Consider the following 19,645-nt stretch of genomic DNA (forward strand, 5'->3'; position numbering starts at 1 on the left):
TGGAGATCTTGGCTCTCCTCTCTGTCTCCACTTTCATGATGCTTGTCTGCTTATTCTCTTGTAATCTCCAAATTTAGCAGATTGAATGGAAAAAAACACACAATAAAATGATGCATTCTCTTTTCTATCATCACTAATTATCACTGAGTAAGATTCACAGATGATAAAAAGATAGTGAAAACTAGCAATTGGATTTATTATGAGCCTTTGACTCACATTTTTGAAATATTTTCTCCTACATAATTTTAAACATTTATACCTATTGTTAAACACATTAAAAAGCAAAACAAATCATCACAAACAAGAAAACAAGACTTAAGTGCTAAAGTTTCACATTTGAGGAATTTCTGATCTGCTTTGATTTTGTAAGATTGTACTCAATAAAGAATGAATGGAAGCAGTAATGTACATACAGGGGTTGGGCTATAGCAGAAAGAGGAATAAAATGTGAAGATACTAAACCAGATGCTGGGTTTTACATTGTCTGCATTTAGAAATTTTCATGTGACATTGTTCCCTCTCCTTGTCCAAGCAGTAGGAACAAGGAAAAGTACATGATCCCAGTACAAGTATTAGAATCAGGAAATTGACACATTTACAACAGAAGTCAAATCTACATATTTCACTAAAAGCTCCAACTGTTTCAATAATATCCTACATTTCATCAGAAAATACAGAATCAAGCATTACATTCAGTTGCCCTATTTCAATTTTGTTCAATCAGACATACTCCCTGATTTTTTTTCCCCCCATCACTGATATTTTTGAAGAGTTCAGAGCTATTTTATAAAATCCCTCAACTTGAGTTTGGGTAATGTTACCTCAAAATAAGATTTTGATTATGATAATTTGGCAAAAATACTCCATGATGATATTGTTGTACATCATACATCATACTTGATTTTCTCTGTTACTGGTGATAATTGCTGAAAGAAGAATTCAGTATATCAAAATGATTTAACACAATAAATCTGTGGGTAGAAAAATTAATTTTCTAGTGAAGGACACTAACCTTTGGATTAGTTCGTGTTGTGCTATGTATACATGTAGAAAAATAAAACAATTTATACAGATTTGTGCTTGTCTAAAACATATTTCTGACCATGAAACAGATTTTGAATATTTTAAATTTTTTTGAATAAATGACAAATTTATTATCACCAATGACATTTGATAAAGTAAGCACTGTTTTGAATATTTAAATCCAATTATAGGTTTATTTTAAAAGGCCATCCTGGTTTGTTCTTCTACTTTACTGGAAAACTTCATAACAACATATAACATAGTTTATAAGCTTACACTAGGATGCAAGCTCATGAGAGTAGAAAGCATATCGTATTTACTCTTTGACTCAAGACCCAGCTCATCAGTGGTTCTAAATAAATGTTTCAGAAGAACTAAGTTGTATTTTTATTCCTCCTTCTTTTTTTTTTGGTACTGGGGATTTAACAAAGGGGCATCAACCACTGAGCCACATCCCCATCCCTGCCACTATTTTTGTATTTTATTTAGAAACAGTGTCTCACTGAATTGCTTAGCAACTTGCTTCTGCTGAGGCTGGCTTTGCACTCATGATCCTCCTTCCTCAGCCTCCTGAGCTGCTGGGATTACAGGTATGCCACTGTGCCTGGCCTTAATTGTGTTTTTTAAAAGATATTTTAAAATTCAAAATGCTCACCCATTAAGATTAAGCTCTCTAGTTAGTTTTAATCAATGAGCTTCTACTGTGTTGGCTAATTTATTAACCAGCATCTACATTTATTTTTCTCAAAATGCTGCAATAAGCACTGTGAACTGAATGGGAAGGCATGATCCTGGACCTTAAACATATACAGTTTTATATGGCTATGGACAGGAAGATGACTGTGCTATTGTCTTTTTTTTGTTTATATGTCATAATTTCGATTTAACATCAGTTATTGGAAATGTGCTTTTCAACATCTAACTTGCCATAGAATAATTATTGAAAGCATGATGTTCAGGGATAGAATAAGAAGCCTCGTTTCAGGTTGTAGACCTATCTCAAGAAGTGGCACTTTGAACACATCCCATACATTAAGAAAGTCTTGGTTTATTCGTAAACAGGTTGTTGTGAGATTCAACATGAATGAGATAATGTACCAAAAGTTGAGGTACAAAATTTTAATTCAGAATTGGCAAATGAAGTTTAATGGACTATTTCAGAATTAAATATGCTTGCTAATGACAAGTTCAATATTTTGACTTGACTGGCTTTTATTTTCTAGTCCTAATTAATCTGAATTATTGACTTATCCTTTTGAAAAGAGTGATTTATTTATTTGATATAATTTTCATATGTGTTACAAGTAATATGCTATTGCTACACTTAGAAGGATAGGAAGTAAGAGTTACTTAGGTTTTCCAATATTCTTGCACTATGTTTATTGAAGAATTTTTCACAGTAGTCTACTTAAGAGTCAAAATTTTATTTCAAGCACAAAGCTGTGTTTTTCTTTTCCTTTGAAGTAAAATTCATCCTTGAAAATATTATATCATGTTTGAAATCAGTAATAGTTTAGGATTTAAGATGCACTTTATTACTTTAATAATTTTGTAAATCGTTTGCAACCTGTCAAAAGATATATTTATCCACAGTTGAGCACCTAATCCATTATAGCTGACAGTAATTCTATGCCTATGTGCCCTTGCTCCTTGAACGCCAGTATATGTAGATAATTTTGGCAATGTCACAAAAGTAATAAAGGTAAGGAAGGTGCAGACAGCAAAAGTAACATTTACATTCTTTAAGCATATATTTTCCTGGCATGCACAGTGCACTATCAAAATTGTGTATAATTTGGAATCATGTTAAATTTAAAATTTCTTGAGTTTGTCATTTACAAAATAATCTGTAAGCACTTAGCTTAGTTGTTTAATCCCAGATATTTGTTGGGACCAGTTTCAGCTTTACTTTGACCACAAAATTTCTTTCTGTTAACACGAAACACAGAAAATTAGATGAAGTAGGTATATACTCTGTTAATTAAATAATATCTATGTGTTGTTGATCACTGTTTATAATAATGCTTTATCTTGAAATATGTTTAGAAAATTGAATATTATCAAAATAGTAAATATCCCTGATTTATATGATAGTTTTAATTTGATTTCAATTGGAATTTCGCAGGTGACTTTAATATCACTTGACATGTATTTCTAAAATTTTAAAAGTGATTCAAAAGTGGACCATACTAGGAAAACAAAAAGTGTTTTGAGAAGAAAGAATAATGAAAAAAAATTGCCCTATCATATACTTAAATATACTGTGAAGCTCCAATTAAGCAACATGTTTTGTGAATTAATAAACAAAAGGAAATACTTTTGAAGGAGCAAAAATGTTTAGTCTTCAGATGCACTTTTGCATTCATGATATATTTTAGTATAGTGTGTCAAAAACATGCAAAAGTATAAAGGGCTATTCTAAAATAATTCTTACATTATATGTGATCAAAAAGAGAACCCATAATTTATACATCTATAATATATTTAATTTTTAAAGACTATACTAACTATATAGATTTGTTTTATTGGCAATAAATGCATTATGGATAATTATATGGAAACATGCCATATATGTATTTTTCTGTTTTAATGAATGAGCTCATAATTCTTTTCATTACCCTGGCTAAAACCCTATTTTTTATAATTGAAATTCCCTCTTCCTCACAGCCAATATGTTCCTAAGTTTTACTCTAAATATCCCTTAAATCTGCCTCTTTATCTGCCAAATTATCATAATCAAAATTTAATATTAAGTTTTACTTGGATAGATTATTCATTTTAGCAGCCAATGTCCACGGACATTCAATAATATCCTTCTATATTCTAGTTTAAATGAATTGTTTTTAGTTCAATGCCAGTCTTCTTCAAAATCCTTCTTTGAGTAACCACTCTTTTTTTTTTTAAGAGAGAGAGGAGGGGGGGGAGAGAGAGAGAGAGATAGAGAGAGAGAGAGAGAGAGAGAGAATTTTAATATTTATTTTTCAGTTTTCGGAGGACACATCTTTATTTTATTTCTATGTGGTGCTGAGGATCGAACCCAGCGCCCCGCACATGCCAGGTGAGCGCGTTACTGCTTGAGGCACATCCCCAGCCCAACCTCTCTTTTTAAGACCTATCTCATTAATGTCCTAAATGGCCCTGCTAATTGAACTCCTGCCTCCTTCTCTGTCCATATAGCTTTTCTTACCCTAACTTTGTTCAACACAAACATTATTTCAAATCTCCAAATGTATGCTTCTCCCTGGCACAACAGGACAACTCTCTCCTCTGCTTATAATGATCTGTCCCCCAATCCTTTACAGAGAACTGAGCTCAAAGTCACTTATTTAGCAAAATTTTCCTTGCAATCCTAATGTATGCTCATGATACACGGAGCTATTTTACATAGACATCATCATGGTTTCCAGTTATAAAGACAGTTGTGTGACTATTTGTGTGTTTTCTGAAACACTTTATTTCCCATTTTAAGAACACTGGAAATCATTTAATTTATACCATAATTCGTGTCACTTAGCTCTTTTATAGGAATTATCAAGTCAACACAGAGCTTGTAGGATAAACTTCAAATCCTTTGGTCTGGCAGACATAAGTCTAAAACACAGCTACCCTTTAAAGGCTACCTTTTAGAACTTATTTCACACTTTAACTCTCTATAAAGCCTTTGTTTTTTTTTTTGTTTGATTGGTTTTTTTTTTTTTTTGTCCACTTGATTTACTATTTGTCTCAAAGGTATTCCACAGCTTCTGTTTCAGAACATCTATAAAACCCTTCTTCCCTTTTTGCTAATCTAATTTCTAACTACCCTTTAGAACCTACTCAGGTCCCTTCAGCTCTACAAAGTCTTACCTAGCAGAATGTCAATCACCTTCTACTGCACATATACATAAAAATGGAAATATGGCTCTTCTGACTTGCATAGTTTCATATCTTTATGTCCACATATATCTTTTAAAATCAGACTTTAAGATATCAGATTACCTAGTTTCATGATGAATTTATGTTTCTAATAAGGTTGGGTAAAATATTGATTGATGAACTAAAATTGATCTATTATGAAATACAATTGTAATACAAATGAGTGTTCAGTGGTTTCATCTGATATTCTATTCTAATTAAAAAATAAGTCATACCATTAAGTTAGGATTCCATGAAGTTTTAATTTTTTGATTGGCAGCCATAGACATCCTTATGCAGAAAATGTCCTGATTTAAGCAGTGATTTTTTTTTTCAAGGACTTATCTAGTTATAACAGGAATCTATTCAATAATTCAACAAATAAATCTGTAATGTTGCATGCAAAGGGGTCAGTGCTGAGGTTATAAAAGTTTGTGAGATGGACAGGGTCTGATTGCCTAAGAATTTTCAGTCATAAAGGTGATTAATATTAATTCATAGTTTATAATAACATGGGAAAAGGCAATAAGCAGCAGTTCTAGTAAAAGTTGATAATCATTGCATTAAAGCAGAGTTATACAATAAAGATGCTGACAACGAGCTGCAGATGAGTAAATGTAGCAAAGGAAGATTGGCAGGATTTAGGTACTGAATGTAGAGGTTTTGCTCAGAGAAGACTCCACAGAGTACAGGAATAAGACTTGCATGAGATGTTTATTAAAATGCAGATTTTCTGGGGCCCATTCAAGTCTTACTAAATCAATCTTTATGAGTAGATAACAGACAAGAAGCCATTTAGGATAACAATATATTTTTTATCCTGAGAATTAGGAATATAGTATTTAGGGATAAGATACAAAGTTTGGTTTCTACATTTGTGGGAAATCTAAATAGAATATTTCACAAAATTCAGAGATGTATGACATAACTGTAGTAATTTTTTAAAGTAATTTTTAATACCTTTATTTTATTTATTTATTTTTATGTGGTGCTAAGGATAGAACCCAGGGCCTCACATATGCTAGATGTAGTAATTTTTAATATGGGAGAAAAAAATACCTAAAGGCAATTCATTTATCCCTATATAAATTTAATTAAAAAAAAAATTACCTTACCAGCCTATAACATGATCTAATGCAATGTTGATTACCAACAAATATTCATTGTCCTGGCCTGGGACATTAAAGCCCCAAATAATACTTTGTGAATGATTGCAATTGTGTTAGTCAACTTTGCACCACTGTGCCAAAATACGTGATATTATCAATATAAAAAGAGGAAAGAAGGATATCCATGATTTCATAGGTTTTGGACCCTGGTCACTTGGCCCTTTCAGTCTCTGACAGTACAATACATCATGTGACAGAAGAGACCTATTCATAATAACCAGGAAGCAAAGAGAGACAGGAAGGGGAAAAGGTCTCAAATTCCCCAACAAGGGCATGGCCCCCAATGACAACTTCCTTCCTCTCATTCCCACCTTTTAAAAGTTTCTACTTCCCAATAGCATCATGGGCTGGGTATCAAGCCTTCAACACAAGAACTTTTGGGGAACATTCAATGTTCAGTCTCTAACAGCAAAGTTTATATATGATATTAATTGTAGTTATAAAATTTTATATTGTATTTTTCATATTTTATGTAACAGTTTTATAGTTCTCTTAAATAGACATATGAAACTGAAGGTTTACAGCATACAGTTCTATGTGTATTTTTATTTTATATTTGGCTAGGTGTGGTGGTGCATACCTGTAATCCCAGTGACTAGGGAGGCTAAGGCAGGAGGATGGCAAGTTTGAGACCAGTTCCAGAAACTTAAGGAGGCTCAGTCTTAAAATTAAAATAAAGAAAGGGCTTGGAAATATAGCTCAGGACTCTGGGTTAAATCCCTATTACCACAAAAGATTATTTTAATTTGATAATTTAGAATTATATGTATTTATGGGATAAAAAGGTTGTTATAATTTATGAATTCAGTGTAGAATGATTAACTCAAGCCCATTATAATAACATGGGAAAAGGCAATAAGCAGCAGTTCTAGTAAAAGTTGATAATCATTGCAATAAAGCAGTGTTATACAATAAAGATGCTGACAATGAGCTGCAGATGAGTAAATGTAGCAAAGGAAGATTGGCAGGATTTAGGTACTGAATGTAGAGGTTTTGCTCACAGAAGACTCCACAGAGTCAAATTTGTATCATTTTCAGTGGTGAGTACACATGAAAGTTATTCTTGGTGGTTTTAAAATGTATGATACAGTATTATTAACTGTATTCATGCTGTGAAATAACTCTCCAAAAAACTCTTTATTACTCTTGAGATTTTGTACTCTCCAACCATCCTTTCCCTTTTCCCCTACACTCCAGCCTCTTAGCATCTTTCTTTCTATTTCCCTGCGTTCAGTTGTTTCAGATTCCATCTGCATGTGAGAACACGCAATATTTGTCTTTCTGTGCCTGGATTGTTTTACTTAGCATAATGTTCTCCAATTCCCTTCTTGTTTTTGCGAATGACAGAACTTTCTTCTCAGGTAAGGCTGCACTCCATTGTGTTGATGTATGGCCTTTTTAAAATCCACTCATTTTCAGTGGTCCCTCAGTTTGATTCCTTATCATGGCTTCTGTGAATAGTGATCCACTGAACCAGGGACTGTAGACATCTCTTTTGACAGACTGATTTCCAACCTACAAAAAATGTATCACTGTCATGAAATTGGTATTATACTTTTGACCTTCATTTGGGTTATGTGATTTGATCTTTACTATTTTCAATCACTTGACTATTGCTGCTTCCTGAAGAGAAATATCTATTTTCCAGTTGTTTAATATTCTTTATCACTGATTATAAATGTCATTTAAGTGGATTTATCATTTTCTTAAGCTTCTTAAATCCATTTTATCTACCTGTGTTACAAGAATATTCATATTTTAAAAATGTGTGGAATAAGAGAGGAATAATGATATTTCCCTAATTTACATTACATAATACATTCTTTATGCATTGCCTTTAATCTCATTTGTGAATAAATGCTTTCACTTGAAGAATGATTTTAAATTATCATATCTTAAATTTCATTTGGATATAGTTTATTATAATTTTAGATTGAGGATTAACCAATGGTCAGTATTCATTTTCTTATAATTACATAATAGAAAGTCATAACTTTTAAAAGAGAGAAATCTAATCATCTATCTAGTTGATGAATGCTTTTCAGTTAAAAATTTTACAAATATATGTGCTAAAATTGTAGCAGTATATGTAAGCTTTTTCTATTTCGCCTACATGAAAGTGCTTCAAACCATGATAATATTTGAATTTCCTACAGGATCTCTACTTACTGATTTTGGAGTCACTCTTCTGGGTAAAATAATACAGGTTAAGGGAGAGTTCTACAGTATCCAGGACCTAAATTATAGCAATCACACACACCAGGGGCGGGGATAGAAATAAAAAGAGGGAGATTGCCTAAATTGCCCATTAGCTCTATAACAAATTAAGTCATTTTCATATGGAGAATTATCTTACTTTTATAGAAAAAAAAAAACATGAATTTTTGAGTCAGACTGACCAGGGCTAGATTTGCTTTCTAACATTTTTAATTATGAAACTCTAAGAGTACTCAAGCTTTCTGATCCATAATTTACTCAATAGTAAAATGAAGGTATAAAAACCTCCTAGAGTTTTTCTGAACATGTAATTAAACAGTATTTATGTTCTTTCTACTCTGGAATTGTAACCATTGTAATAAGTTTTTCTGGGTTCTCTTTTTATGTAATCTTATTTATCTGGTAGCTATAGTCTACATTGCAGTGACTACCAGATTTATATTTTAAACCCTATACCTATTAAATTTTTATTTTTAAAAATATAAACTCAGTAATATCATGCAATATAAAATAAACATGCTGAGGATTTTATTTAACTCATTAATTTATAAAAATATTAAAATTGGCCCAAATAACCACAAGAAGATAGTTATGTGTTTATATAAGATAGTATTGTTTATATATGTGTACATGCATGTGTATAAAATAGTCAAATATTTTTTAATAAAAGTGTGAAAATTCCTGAATTAGTGCTCAAATTGGTTATTGTCTTATTAGACAATGAACTGCAACCTTTTTCCAAATCCATCAGAAATAAATTTTATTCATGTAACTGAACAGCAGCAACAATGGTACCAATTCTACAAGGTAAACTCTGTCCCTTTTTAGCTGAAAAATGGTCTAGTTAATAGAAAGTTCAGGCCAACACTGCAATGAAAGAATGATGTTGGGGTTTTTAGTTTCTTCTATCCACTCCATCCCGCAGCAGAGAGGCTTAGGAGAGCATGCCCCAACCCGGACAGATCAAGAAAGGTGAGGGTCAGCAGGCCACCAACCCAGCCCTCCCCACTGGAGGACAATCAGATGCACAGGGGAGACCAGTTAAAGCAGGATCTCATTTATTGAGGAAGCACACACAACTTATATAAGGACTAAAAGCCAATCATTTTAAAACACGGAAAAGCGGGAACCAATCAACATAAAGGTCAAGTCAGCAAAAGGAATTAAAGAGCATGAGCTGTGCATGAGCAAGGAAGAGAAGTAAACCAATCAGGGAGGTTTCAAAACAACTTCAGTGTCCTCCTACTGGCATTTAGCCAGGCGCCTTCTTAGTTTTCGGCTCCACAGAATGACAGCTATCTCTTTTGTCTATTTCCAAGTTTGAAATAATTTTTATGACACTACTTTATCAGATTTTAAGTATATGCAAAATTTATACATATATATGTATATTCACATATATAAAAAGTTGTCTATTTACACACAATACATATGATATTTATGTACATAGGTAAAATCATGTGTGTATATATGTGCACATATATATGCACATGCGCGCGCACACACACACACACACACACATACACACATATACAATCTTTTTCACCTAGTTGGTGTTCCCAACTGTCTAGCAGAGTCTTCAGTGTTACCATATCTGAAATGCATAAATGTATTCAATCTTTGCTTCCTAATTTTTACATCCCAAATCTAGTCATTGTATTTGATTTCTTGATTATTCCCCCCTTTTATACCCATGCTACCAAAATCATGTTCTATTTAAAGTACCCAACCTATTCTGCAAAGGTGTCCACTTTGTGTTCTTCTCCTTGCTACTCCTTCTATTCCATGATGCAATTATCTCTTGTCTATATCAGTGCTATAATACCATATTAACCATCATTTCTTCCAGCCTTAACTTCTTACCACTTACCATGAATTTTTCTTACACATTCCGTTAAACTATTGAATGGCTACCCATTACACTTTCATACAAGATCATTACCCTTGCCTGCAAGTTTCTATGAGCTTGCCAAGTTCTTCTCAGACGATTCTCTGCTACACATATGCTTCTATCACACTGATAATTCAATTTCCTGACTTCTCCAAGCTCATCTCCACATTTCAGTAGCTAATAATACCTGTTTCCAAAATGCTCACCCCAGGGCTATCTTATTTATTCTGCTTGTTGCTTAAATATCAGGTCTTACTAGAAGCTTTTCCTGACCACTTAATTTAAATGATCTCTATCTCCTTATTCTTTATCATGTCATCCCACTTATTTTATCCAGAACACAACATTTATATGTTGTGTTATATTTTGTTAGTTAGTCCTATTTTCACTAGAATGTACACTCTATGAGAAGAGCTGTCTTAGCTCTCTGATTCAGCTCTGTATCCTCAGAATCTAGAACAGGATCAGGCACAAGGTAACCTCCCAACACATATTTGTGTTAATGAATGAATGACATGAAGAAATATGTTAGTTATATAGAAAAATGTAGGCTCTCAGTAAAACTAGGGTTTCTTGGTGCAGAAAATGGTTAGTGCACTAAACCATAAATTCACTTATTTCTTTCATTGTTCTAGCCATGGTTGAAATTGTAATTAAATATATTGTCACAAACAGGAAGTCACTTTGTGTGAAGCAAGTCCACTGTGCACTGGCTAACAAGTTATTGGAGACTGATGGGGCAGAACACCCACACATGTAAGTTGCATGGGACAGGTTTGTTTTATATAGATAGCCAGCAAGGAACAGCAGAAGCCTAGAACTATTGTAAACCTGTTCACAGGGTTCAGGCAGTCTCTCTGGGTGGATAGATTCTTGTTGACAAGTGCCACACTTGCAAAGCAGCCCAGGGACCTCAGAAAGCCACCTGGCCCTGGGATATATACTTCAGGGGTAACATGATACACTGGGATAAAACGTTGAAGTGGATGGTATTTTAGTCAGCTTTTTTGCTACTGTGACTAAAGGACCTGACCAGCACAAATGTGGAGGAGAAAGTGTATTTGAGAGCTCAAGGTCTTAGGTCATAGAAGGCCAGCTCCTTTCCTCAGGGCTCCAGGTGAGGCTGAACATCATGGCAGGAGAGGGTGGCAGAGGAAAGCAGCTCACATCACAGTGATCAGGAAGCAGAGAGTGAAACTCCACTCTCCAGATACAAATTTATTCCCAAACCCATGCCCAATTCCCACCTCCTCCAGCCATAGTTAATCCCAGCAGGGATTAGCTCACTGATTGGGCTAAGAATATAACCTGGTTATTCCTCCTCCGAATCTTCTTGCACTGGCTCATGTGGGCTTTCAGGGGATACCGCACATTCAAGCCATAACAGATGGTTTAGTAGAATATGTAAGAGAAATGTTCTCATTCTGGGGATGGGTTGCTGAGCCAGAGCTTAGCCTCTTCTGACCAGTTCCTCCTTATCTCAGGATGTTGCATTCCCAGCATAGACTACAGTTAATCTTGAGAACTACAAGTGAGGAAGGGGGAAAGCTGGATAGCTAAATGATACCTGGAGAACTGTCTTCAATTCCTCAATTAACACTTGGGATAATGGAATTTGGAGTTTAACAAACATTCGTCATCAAACAAGAATTACCTTCTGGTGGCAAATGCATTTTGTCTAAATATGATTCCCTATAACCTTTCTTTTCAGCATGCTTTGATTGATAATGTTGTTTTATATCACCAAAATGTTTTTATCTATAACATGAGCCTCTTATTTCGGTTATAAACTTTGTACTCGGAAAAGCAGATAATACTTACAATGAGAACAGAACACGTGAAGCCCTTTGACTTTAGCAAAACTTTAAATCGTTTTTGTGACTTTTAACTGAACATGTGTGATGAACTATAAATGGAGTCTTCATAGGATTCAATGCCATGTGTTTATTGTGGTTTTGGGAGATAATACCTTCATGATTTATCTTAGCGACAATTTATTAAATATTTAAATTTTGTTATATTTGACAAGTGTGTGCTGATATACTAATTTGAAAAAAAAATTCTATGCCAGTGATCTGAAAATCAATGTATTTAATAGATTTCCTCCAGGAGTAGGAGACTGGAAGCCATGTACTTGTTGGTTTTATAGCTATTTGTGAAGAGAGAGGGAAACTCATTTTGGTTTTCTTTGTTTTTAATGTGAGGGAGGCTGTGGCCCTTTGGCACACTCCACCACATTTAGGGACATGTAGGGACAAAGAGTATTAGTTTAAAATAATTAGTGCAGACTGGGATCTGTGAAATTGAAAATAAAGCTTGTTCTTGCAGTTGGAGTACAGTATTTTCAGTGGGATTGAAAAGGGAACTGAGCTAGATTGGATCCATGCAAAAAAAAAAAAAGCACTAAAAACTCCATTGAACACTGAAAAAAGAAAGAAAGATGCAGAGGGCTAATTTGAAAATCATTTCTACATGCTGACCTTTTTCTTGTATATAAGGAAAGACTGGAACATTCTGTGGGGGTTGTATATATACATATATATTATAAGTATATTTCAACATAGACATTCCTTGGCTAGAATTACATACATGAAAATTTCCCAATATTAGAACAGTGCCTGATATTTAATGGCAACTCACAAAATCACTAAATACATGTTGAATGCATGCCCTGTGAATCAAGACAAATTTCTCTCTGATGAAAGTACCTTGTGAGTGAGATCTACCATATGAGGAGAGGAATCCATGTAAGTACCTGGAAATAATAACATAATTGCTATGAGTGTGTTACCTGAATTCTTACATGGAATTTTAATTACCCATGGGATAGTAGTAAGAGGAGGGGCCTTTAGAGAGTGATTAAGGCTGGCGGGTAGAGTGGGTGGAATTAGATCCTTTATGAAAGTGGGAGAGGGGTTTACTTGCCTTCACTCATTCCAGCATGTGAGGACATGGCATTTATACCTTCTTCAGGACAAAGCCACAAGGTACTTACTGCCTTAGGAGCAACATCAGCCCTTATCAAGTACCAAATCATCCAGTACCTTGATCTTGATCTGCCAGTCTCCAGAACTAAGAGATATCAATTGTAAGCATTCTGCTATAACAGCACAAGTGGATAAAGACAATAAGCTTATTGACCATGGCAGGGTACATCTTAAGAGAAAGCTACGGGGAATTCAAAGGAGTCCCTTCTGTCTAGTGAAATGGCAGGGAACTGAGGAATAGAAGTAGGAGTGCACACAAGTAGTCTTATAGAGTTCCAGCAGCAGGTCTGTGTGTAATTGGATTCCTGAACTTGACAGTTGAGAGTCTAGCATTAGCAGTGGATTAGAAAGCCATACTGGATCACATTAATCAGGGTGCAGAGCTGGGAGTTCTGGTCCCAGGGCTTAGAATTTTCCTGAAGATACTAAAAGTAATAATATATAAATAAATAAAAATTATAGAAATGGCCCTATTGGCAAAAAAAAATGGTGAGGACCCATTCTAGGAATTAAGGTTTAAAGGCATAAACCAGGTCATAAGACATAACTACCAGTCAGGTCTAGTTTTGAAAGACACATCTGTATTACTGAAATATGTGAGGCAGAAAAATAATTTAAATGTGGATTTTATTTAAAATTATGATTAGGAAACTTTTTTCTATGCCTGAGGTCTTGGGCCACGTTTTACCAGTTTAATCAGATAGGTTTATGGAAACAATATAATTTAGGGTGAATGCTCGGAAACAGGTTGTAATCCGAGTAGCTGAGGCCAGTTGCATAGGCATTATGTTCTTATACCACTAATCTCCCATAGAAAATCCTGGATAGTAATGCTTGAATATCTTCCCTTGTTGGCACCACTTTGATCAATATAATTCCTGGAAGAATCAAGTGCATACGAATGAAATTACCCTGGGAATAGACCCTTGGGACTTTTCTATCTGGCTTCTCTGGACATTATTTCATGCATCTTTTCCCTTTGTTGATCTTAATCTATATCTTCTCTATAATAAGCTATAACTGTGAGGGCTCTCTAAATTCTGTGAATTCTTATAGCAAGTGTCAAGCCTGGGGGTCATCTTGAGGATCTCCTAAATAATGTCCTTTATAAATCACACACACAACACATAGTCTATGACTTCTGGGTTTTGTTTCCTTGACGAAGGAACATTTAATAGTTCTTTGAATCTGAGCTCAAATTCCTGCCAATTTTTTGATTTTTTAATTACATGAAAAATTCAATTTGAAAAAAAATATGTATGAGAAACAACACAATTGATCCCTGGCTGACATATAAGAATTCTAAATAAAGTTGAAGTGTAGAGATACTTGACTCTTAACTAGTAACTTACACTCACTTAGTATATAGTATTTGGCAGGAGTTCTGTAGGCACTTTATATGTCTTAACTCATTTAATTCTCAACCCTGTCCATCAAGAGATATCTACAAAGGCAATGAAATATACATTAAGGATGATTCAGGAAAGATTTGATTTTTCAATTTAGCTTATTATCTAAATAGTTTTCCTAAATATTCCCTTTAATTTATAGATGGGTTACATTTCTATTTTACTGAGAATCATGGCATTTCCACAAAATTTTATGTTTGGAGATACAATTTGACACTGATATTCTAAATAACTACAAGTCAGGTGTTGGGTGGACACAATATACTTTGAAACTCTGTTCAAGAATTATGTTCTAAGTGATCATCCCACATGGAAGTTCTTTTTACATAGTTTCTGTGCAGTCTTGTCAGTTGATAGTTTCAATGGAAATGAAGACATTGTGCTTTATCCTCTTTGATAATTAAGGAAAGTTAAATGTCACTAGACTTTCTATGAATGTGCAGAGAAGAGGGCAACATCTAATACTAAGATGTTTTTAATTTGTCTTAAGAGAAACTCATAACAATGAACTCATTTTAAAAAGTGACATAAAGAAATGATTAATTTTGGAGTTTGAAATATTGAATGTAAACTTTAGTCCCAAGTTAGAATGAAATATGTAATTTCTTATTTAGTTTGATCTTCAAAGGACATATACATGACACATTTATCTTCTTTAATATTATAATGTAATAATGAAGATTTCAGAGGTATATAGGATTTTCTTTAGATGGAAATGCCATTAAGTCTATGAATGTCAATCATTTTAACATTAAATACTAGCATGTCACTATTATTGTAGAATATGGAAATCGAAAGCTTTAAAAGATTTCTTGTACTTGGTATCAAAATCTATTCTTCCTGTTTTTTTTAACCTATAAGAACTCTTCCATTCAATACTAGAAAGAAGAACTTAACATGACATATATTGAAGATCTTCCCACTGATATATCGTATCAGGGCTCAACTTTTATTTTCTTTTCTATAATTGTTCATAAAAACGAAAAAGGGGGCTCAACAGTGCTTGAGGAGAGATATAAAAATCAAACATTAATTTTATTCAGATGAGATGATTTGTATGCAAGCTGATCAGGCTACAAGCTTATCTCATTACAGCTCAAGGCTGTGAGTGTTTCATCATTTCTCAGATGCCATTAAGTTTAATAATAAGACTGCCTGTATTGTGTATTAAAAATGTGTGTCTGTTCTGCAATTCTGTATAATGGTGAAGTGTTTGTGAATATTTATTACTTCGTCTTTAGTGCTCTCAACTTTATCCTAAATAGCAGAGTTAATTGCCTATACTGCTCTAATTGCATTGTTTAGAGCATCTTCTAGCCTCTTTCTCTTCAGTTGCAGAGATATTAGGAATATGTAGATTTTTTTTTTAAATGCAATAATTGGCATGTGAAAACTTGAACAGATATATAATTGCAGCCCAAATTAAAACACCATGGGTATGCTTGGTCTCTGGCAGGGTCAATTAGCTCCATGTCTTTTTTTCTGTGAATACGAGTAGCCAGTCCTGCTGATTTTAAACAGTTTCAGAGGCTCTGATTTGCATATGTAATTCGTTTCAAGAAATTATGGTAAGGGCCTAATTTTTAAATGCTAACCAAAGAAATGTTTGCAAGAACTCTTTTAAGAAATGGACCTTTTAATTAGTCATTCACTTTATTATTCTTTTCAAAATTAGTAGTTCTACATGAAATGCTTCAGAATGGATTTTGTAGTCATGATTTATATTCTACTTTGCTTTTATCAAATTCTTTCTCCTTTGATTTTATCTCACTGGATGTCAGTAAATATTTTGATAGTAAATAAAGCTCTGAAGATTAGAGACCTGAGACTTAGACTCAAATTTGTCTCTCAGATGTTGTCTTAGATAAATCATTTTACTTTTCTGTATGTGCTTCCTCACTGTTCAAAAAATGCAACATGTATTACCTATATATTATGACCTATGGTGCCTTCTCTCTCAATTACTACCATTAGTGTAATCACAAATAATTATACTAATGTTTTAAGCTGATAAATATTTTTAAAAAGTGGTCAATATGACCTATATCTTTCCCCTTTCTCTAAATAATTCACTATGCTTTAGCAACTTTTTAAATTTCAAAGTGGGAAAGCCAAGGTTTCTTCTGCAAACATCTTTGATAATCTACTCAAATGAGACTCATACTTCGTTTAGAGACATGCTATTATTAGAAGGGAAGAAGTATCATAAATAAGGAAAAACTGTAATGCTTAAAAATGGTTTTTATAGATTACTGTTTTCTTATGTATTCTTTGTACCCTCATTTCATCCAGCCTTAGGCACTTCAGTATCTAGAATGACCTTTCAAAGACCTATGAGGGTCTAAGACAGATTTACCCTTCTATTTGAAAATAAATAAATAAATAAACACACACAAAAGTGCAAATACCCATTTCATAATTTCCAAGGTACCACACATTGTTAAGCCAAGAAAGAATGCACAGGATGTTGTTCAGGTGGGCCAATGGTTTAGTCTGTCTGATGAGTATTATATGATGGAAAGACTATACAATTTTACAGAGTATACCAATTTTAAGTTAAGAGGTTGCCAGTTATGGAAACAGGAAAGAAGTAGTCAAATATATACAAAAGTGCATGTTATGATCTGGAAAAAATTAAAAATATTAAAATGTATGAAAAAGTATACAAAAAGATAGATTGTTGTTGAATTATAAAGGTTCTAATCTCAATGATAAAAATAAAATGCCACTAAAAAGTCACCAAATTTTAGCAAGTAAATAAAATGGTGTTGTGGGATATATGAAAAGAGAAGAGAAGCTTTCAAGAATTTGAAATGCTCAGAAATATCTAGTGTTGCAGTATCTATGAAAAAAACTAGAAAACCCATTGGGTTAGATAATTTTAAGACTTTCAAAGATTTAAATAGAGTAAGAGAACATGGAACAGAAGCCAGAAAATACTCTTTTACTGAAAAACCTTTTTTAAAAAATGCAAAAAGACTGAATGGGAGGTTAAAAAAAATCAGAAGGGCTATGCTGAAGGAAGAAAAAGAAGGATAAGAAGACGTGGGAGGAGGAGATGAGGGGGGAGGGAGGGAGAGAGGGAAGAAGGAAGAAAACTATATCTCATTTTCTTCAATGAGCCGAGTACACACTTCTAAGCTAATTAAATAGAATGATAATCATTAAACTGAAAAATAAGACAATGTGTTCCTCCAAGCAATCAGGGATGTTCATTTTTCCACTGATCTACACAGAAAAAAACGGCCAACCACAATTAATTAGACTGCATACCTAACAGAAAAGATGACCTACCTATACTATGACTCTCTGATAAGTAAACACATAGAACTCATTGCTGGGCCCTTGGATCCTAGGAAATAAAGTAAGGAAATATTGTTGATATATTATTCTCTGGTTGAAATTGGATAGTTTTCTTCACCTGTGTTTCTGATCAAAAGGAATAGCTATGCCATGCTTTTCATATCCCAAAGGGATCCTATAGACTTTTTAATGCATAATTATAATTATTTAGTCTGCCAATTTTTCTTTTGATAAAAATGCTTTTTCATGTCCTACCTGGTAGCCAAAGATTATTACCAAGGTTATGGATGGTAATGTGTTGTGTAGTGTTCCTCTGAGTATTATATCTGTCAGGTTTCCTTAGTTAGGGTGAATGGTTTTTAGGGTAGCTATATTTTTCTTTGAATATATTTCTAATCCTCTTTCTTTTTAAAAAAATGTTTTTAGTTGTAGACGGACATAATACCTTTATTTTATTTATGTGATGCTGAGGATCAAACCTAGTGCCTCGCAGGCTAGGCATATGTTCTACCACTAGGCCATAACCCTAACCATTTTTCTTTTTCTTTTTTTTTTTTTTTAAATTTTTAAATCATTAACAAGATTTTGTTTATTTTACATATTTCTAAAATAATTTTGATCTCTTTTTACATCTGTGTTTTAAGTAGAGATCCGATGTGAATAAAGTAGATAAATGACTACCAAATTAACATGAATTCCTTCTCACTATTTTTTCTCTCATTATTAGATCATCCTCAGATATAAACATGTTTAATTTTCTGATATGCATGGTAATCCATGACAGAATACAGTTTCTACAGAAAGCAGTTTCTGAACACCTGATTATCTCAGAAACAAGGATGTTTTCACAACATTAAAATATAATTTGGTCTAGCTTTGGCCAAATGCAGGAGAAGGATTTGAAAATCTGCTACCTCGTAATTAATGACTAATTGTTGGTAATTATGTTGTTTAGTTTTGTGCACAACCCAATTTATTTATTTATTTATTTTTGTACTAGAGCCCATGCCAATTATACTTTGGCCACAACTATCAAGGCTATCAACAAATTAAGTACTGATTGCTGGGGCTGTATGATAATGGTCTCCTACCAATTTGCATAAAGTAAGTAGGCTCTTAAGCCAGAAAAAGCAAGTCTGTGTTGGATGTTGTATCTCTCATGTCATTTCTAATTATATGCTAATAGCCTTCCAGACCAGAATTTAACTCAGAAGCTAGAGGTGTATGGGCATATAAGTACTAGAGATCTATTTCCTATCAGGTTTAAAATATTTTAGGCACCATTTAAAATTTGTATGGCCTGAGAGAAATTTTAACAAGATTTTGCATTTAAACAGTTTTCTGATTTTAGTTGCTTATGATTTGCTTTAGAGTAGCAGAATTGAGTCTTTAATATTTTGCTTCTATTGTTTTTTTTCCTGCAAAATATATACTTGGTACCAGTGGAAACCATGTAAAATGAACAACATGCATTAAAAGTTCTTAGTATCTTATTGATGAGATATTTTTTTCTCATAAAAGACCTCTTAAAATTGAAAATAACTTAAATACTAATTTTGCAGTTTAACCTATGAATATTTTTAAACTCTTGTTGCAGAGACAAGTTCAATAACTTTGGACATGAGAATTAAAACATAAAATCTCTTGTAAAACCTTACTACAATGATAATTATGCTACTTTAGCCTATAGCGTACAATAAAGATGTGTCACTGAAAATATGTTACACATTACAGTGATGATGTATAATACTG

At 33.3% G+C, this 19,645-nt stretch overlaps 1 protein-coding gene across 10 annotated transcripts in view; it reads left to right on the top strand.

Moving 5' to 3' along the window:
• The window catches only part of Mgat4c (MGAT4 family member C), a 786,744-nt gene that overhangs the window by 585,865 nt on the left and 181,234 nt on the right, over nt 1–19,645 (top strand). The window contains exon 2 of one of the 10 annotated variants that reach the window (XM_021725788.3): nt 18,894–18,997. The exons of the other annotated variants lie outside the window; for them this stretch is intronic. The gene's annotated coding sequence lies outside the window, so the exon portion shown is untranslated. The remainder of the gene's footprint in view (nt 1–18,893; nt 18,998–19,645) is intronic. 10 annotated transcript variants of the gene reach the window in all.

The sequence above is a fragment of the Ictidomys tridecemlineatus genome, chromosome 6 (assembly GCF_052094955.1).
Source record: "Ictidomys tridecemlineatus isolate mIctTri1 chromosome 6, mIctTri1.hap1, whole genome shotgun sequence".
Lineage (NCBI taxonomy): Eukaryota > Metazoa > Chordata > Mammalia > Rodentia > Sciuridae > Ictidomys > Ictidomys tridecemlineatus.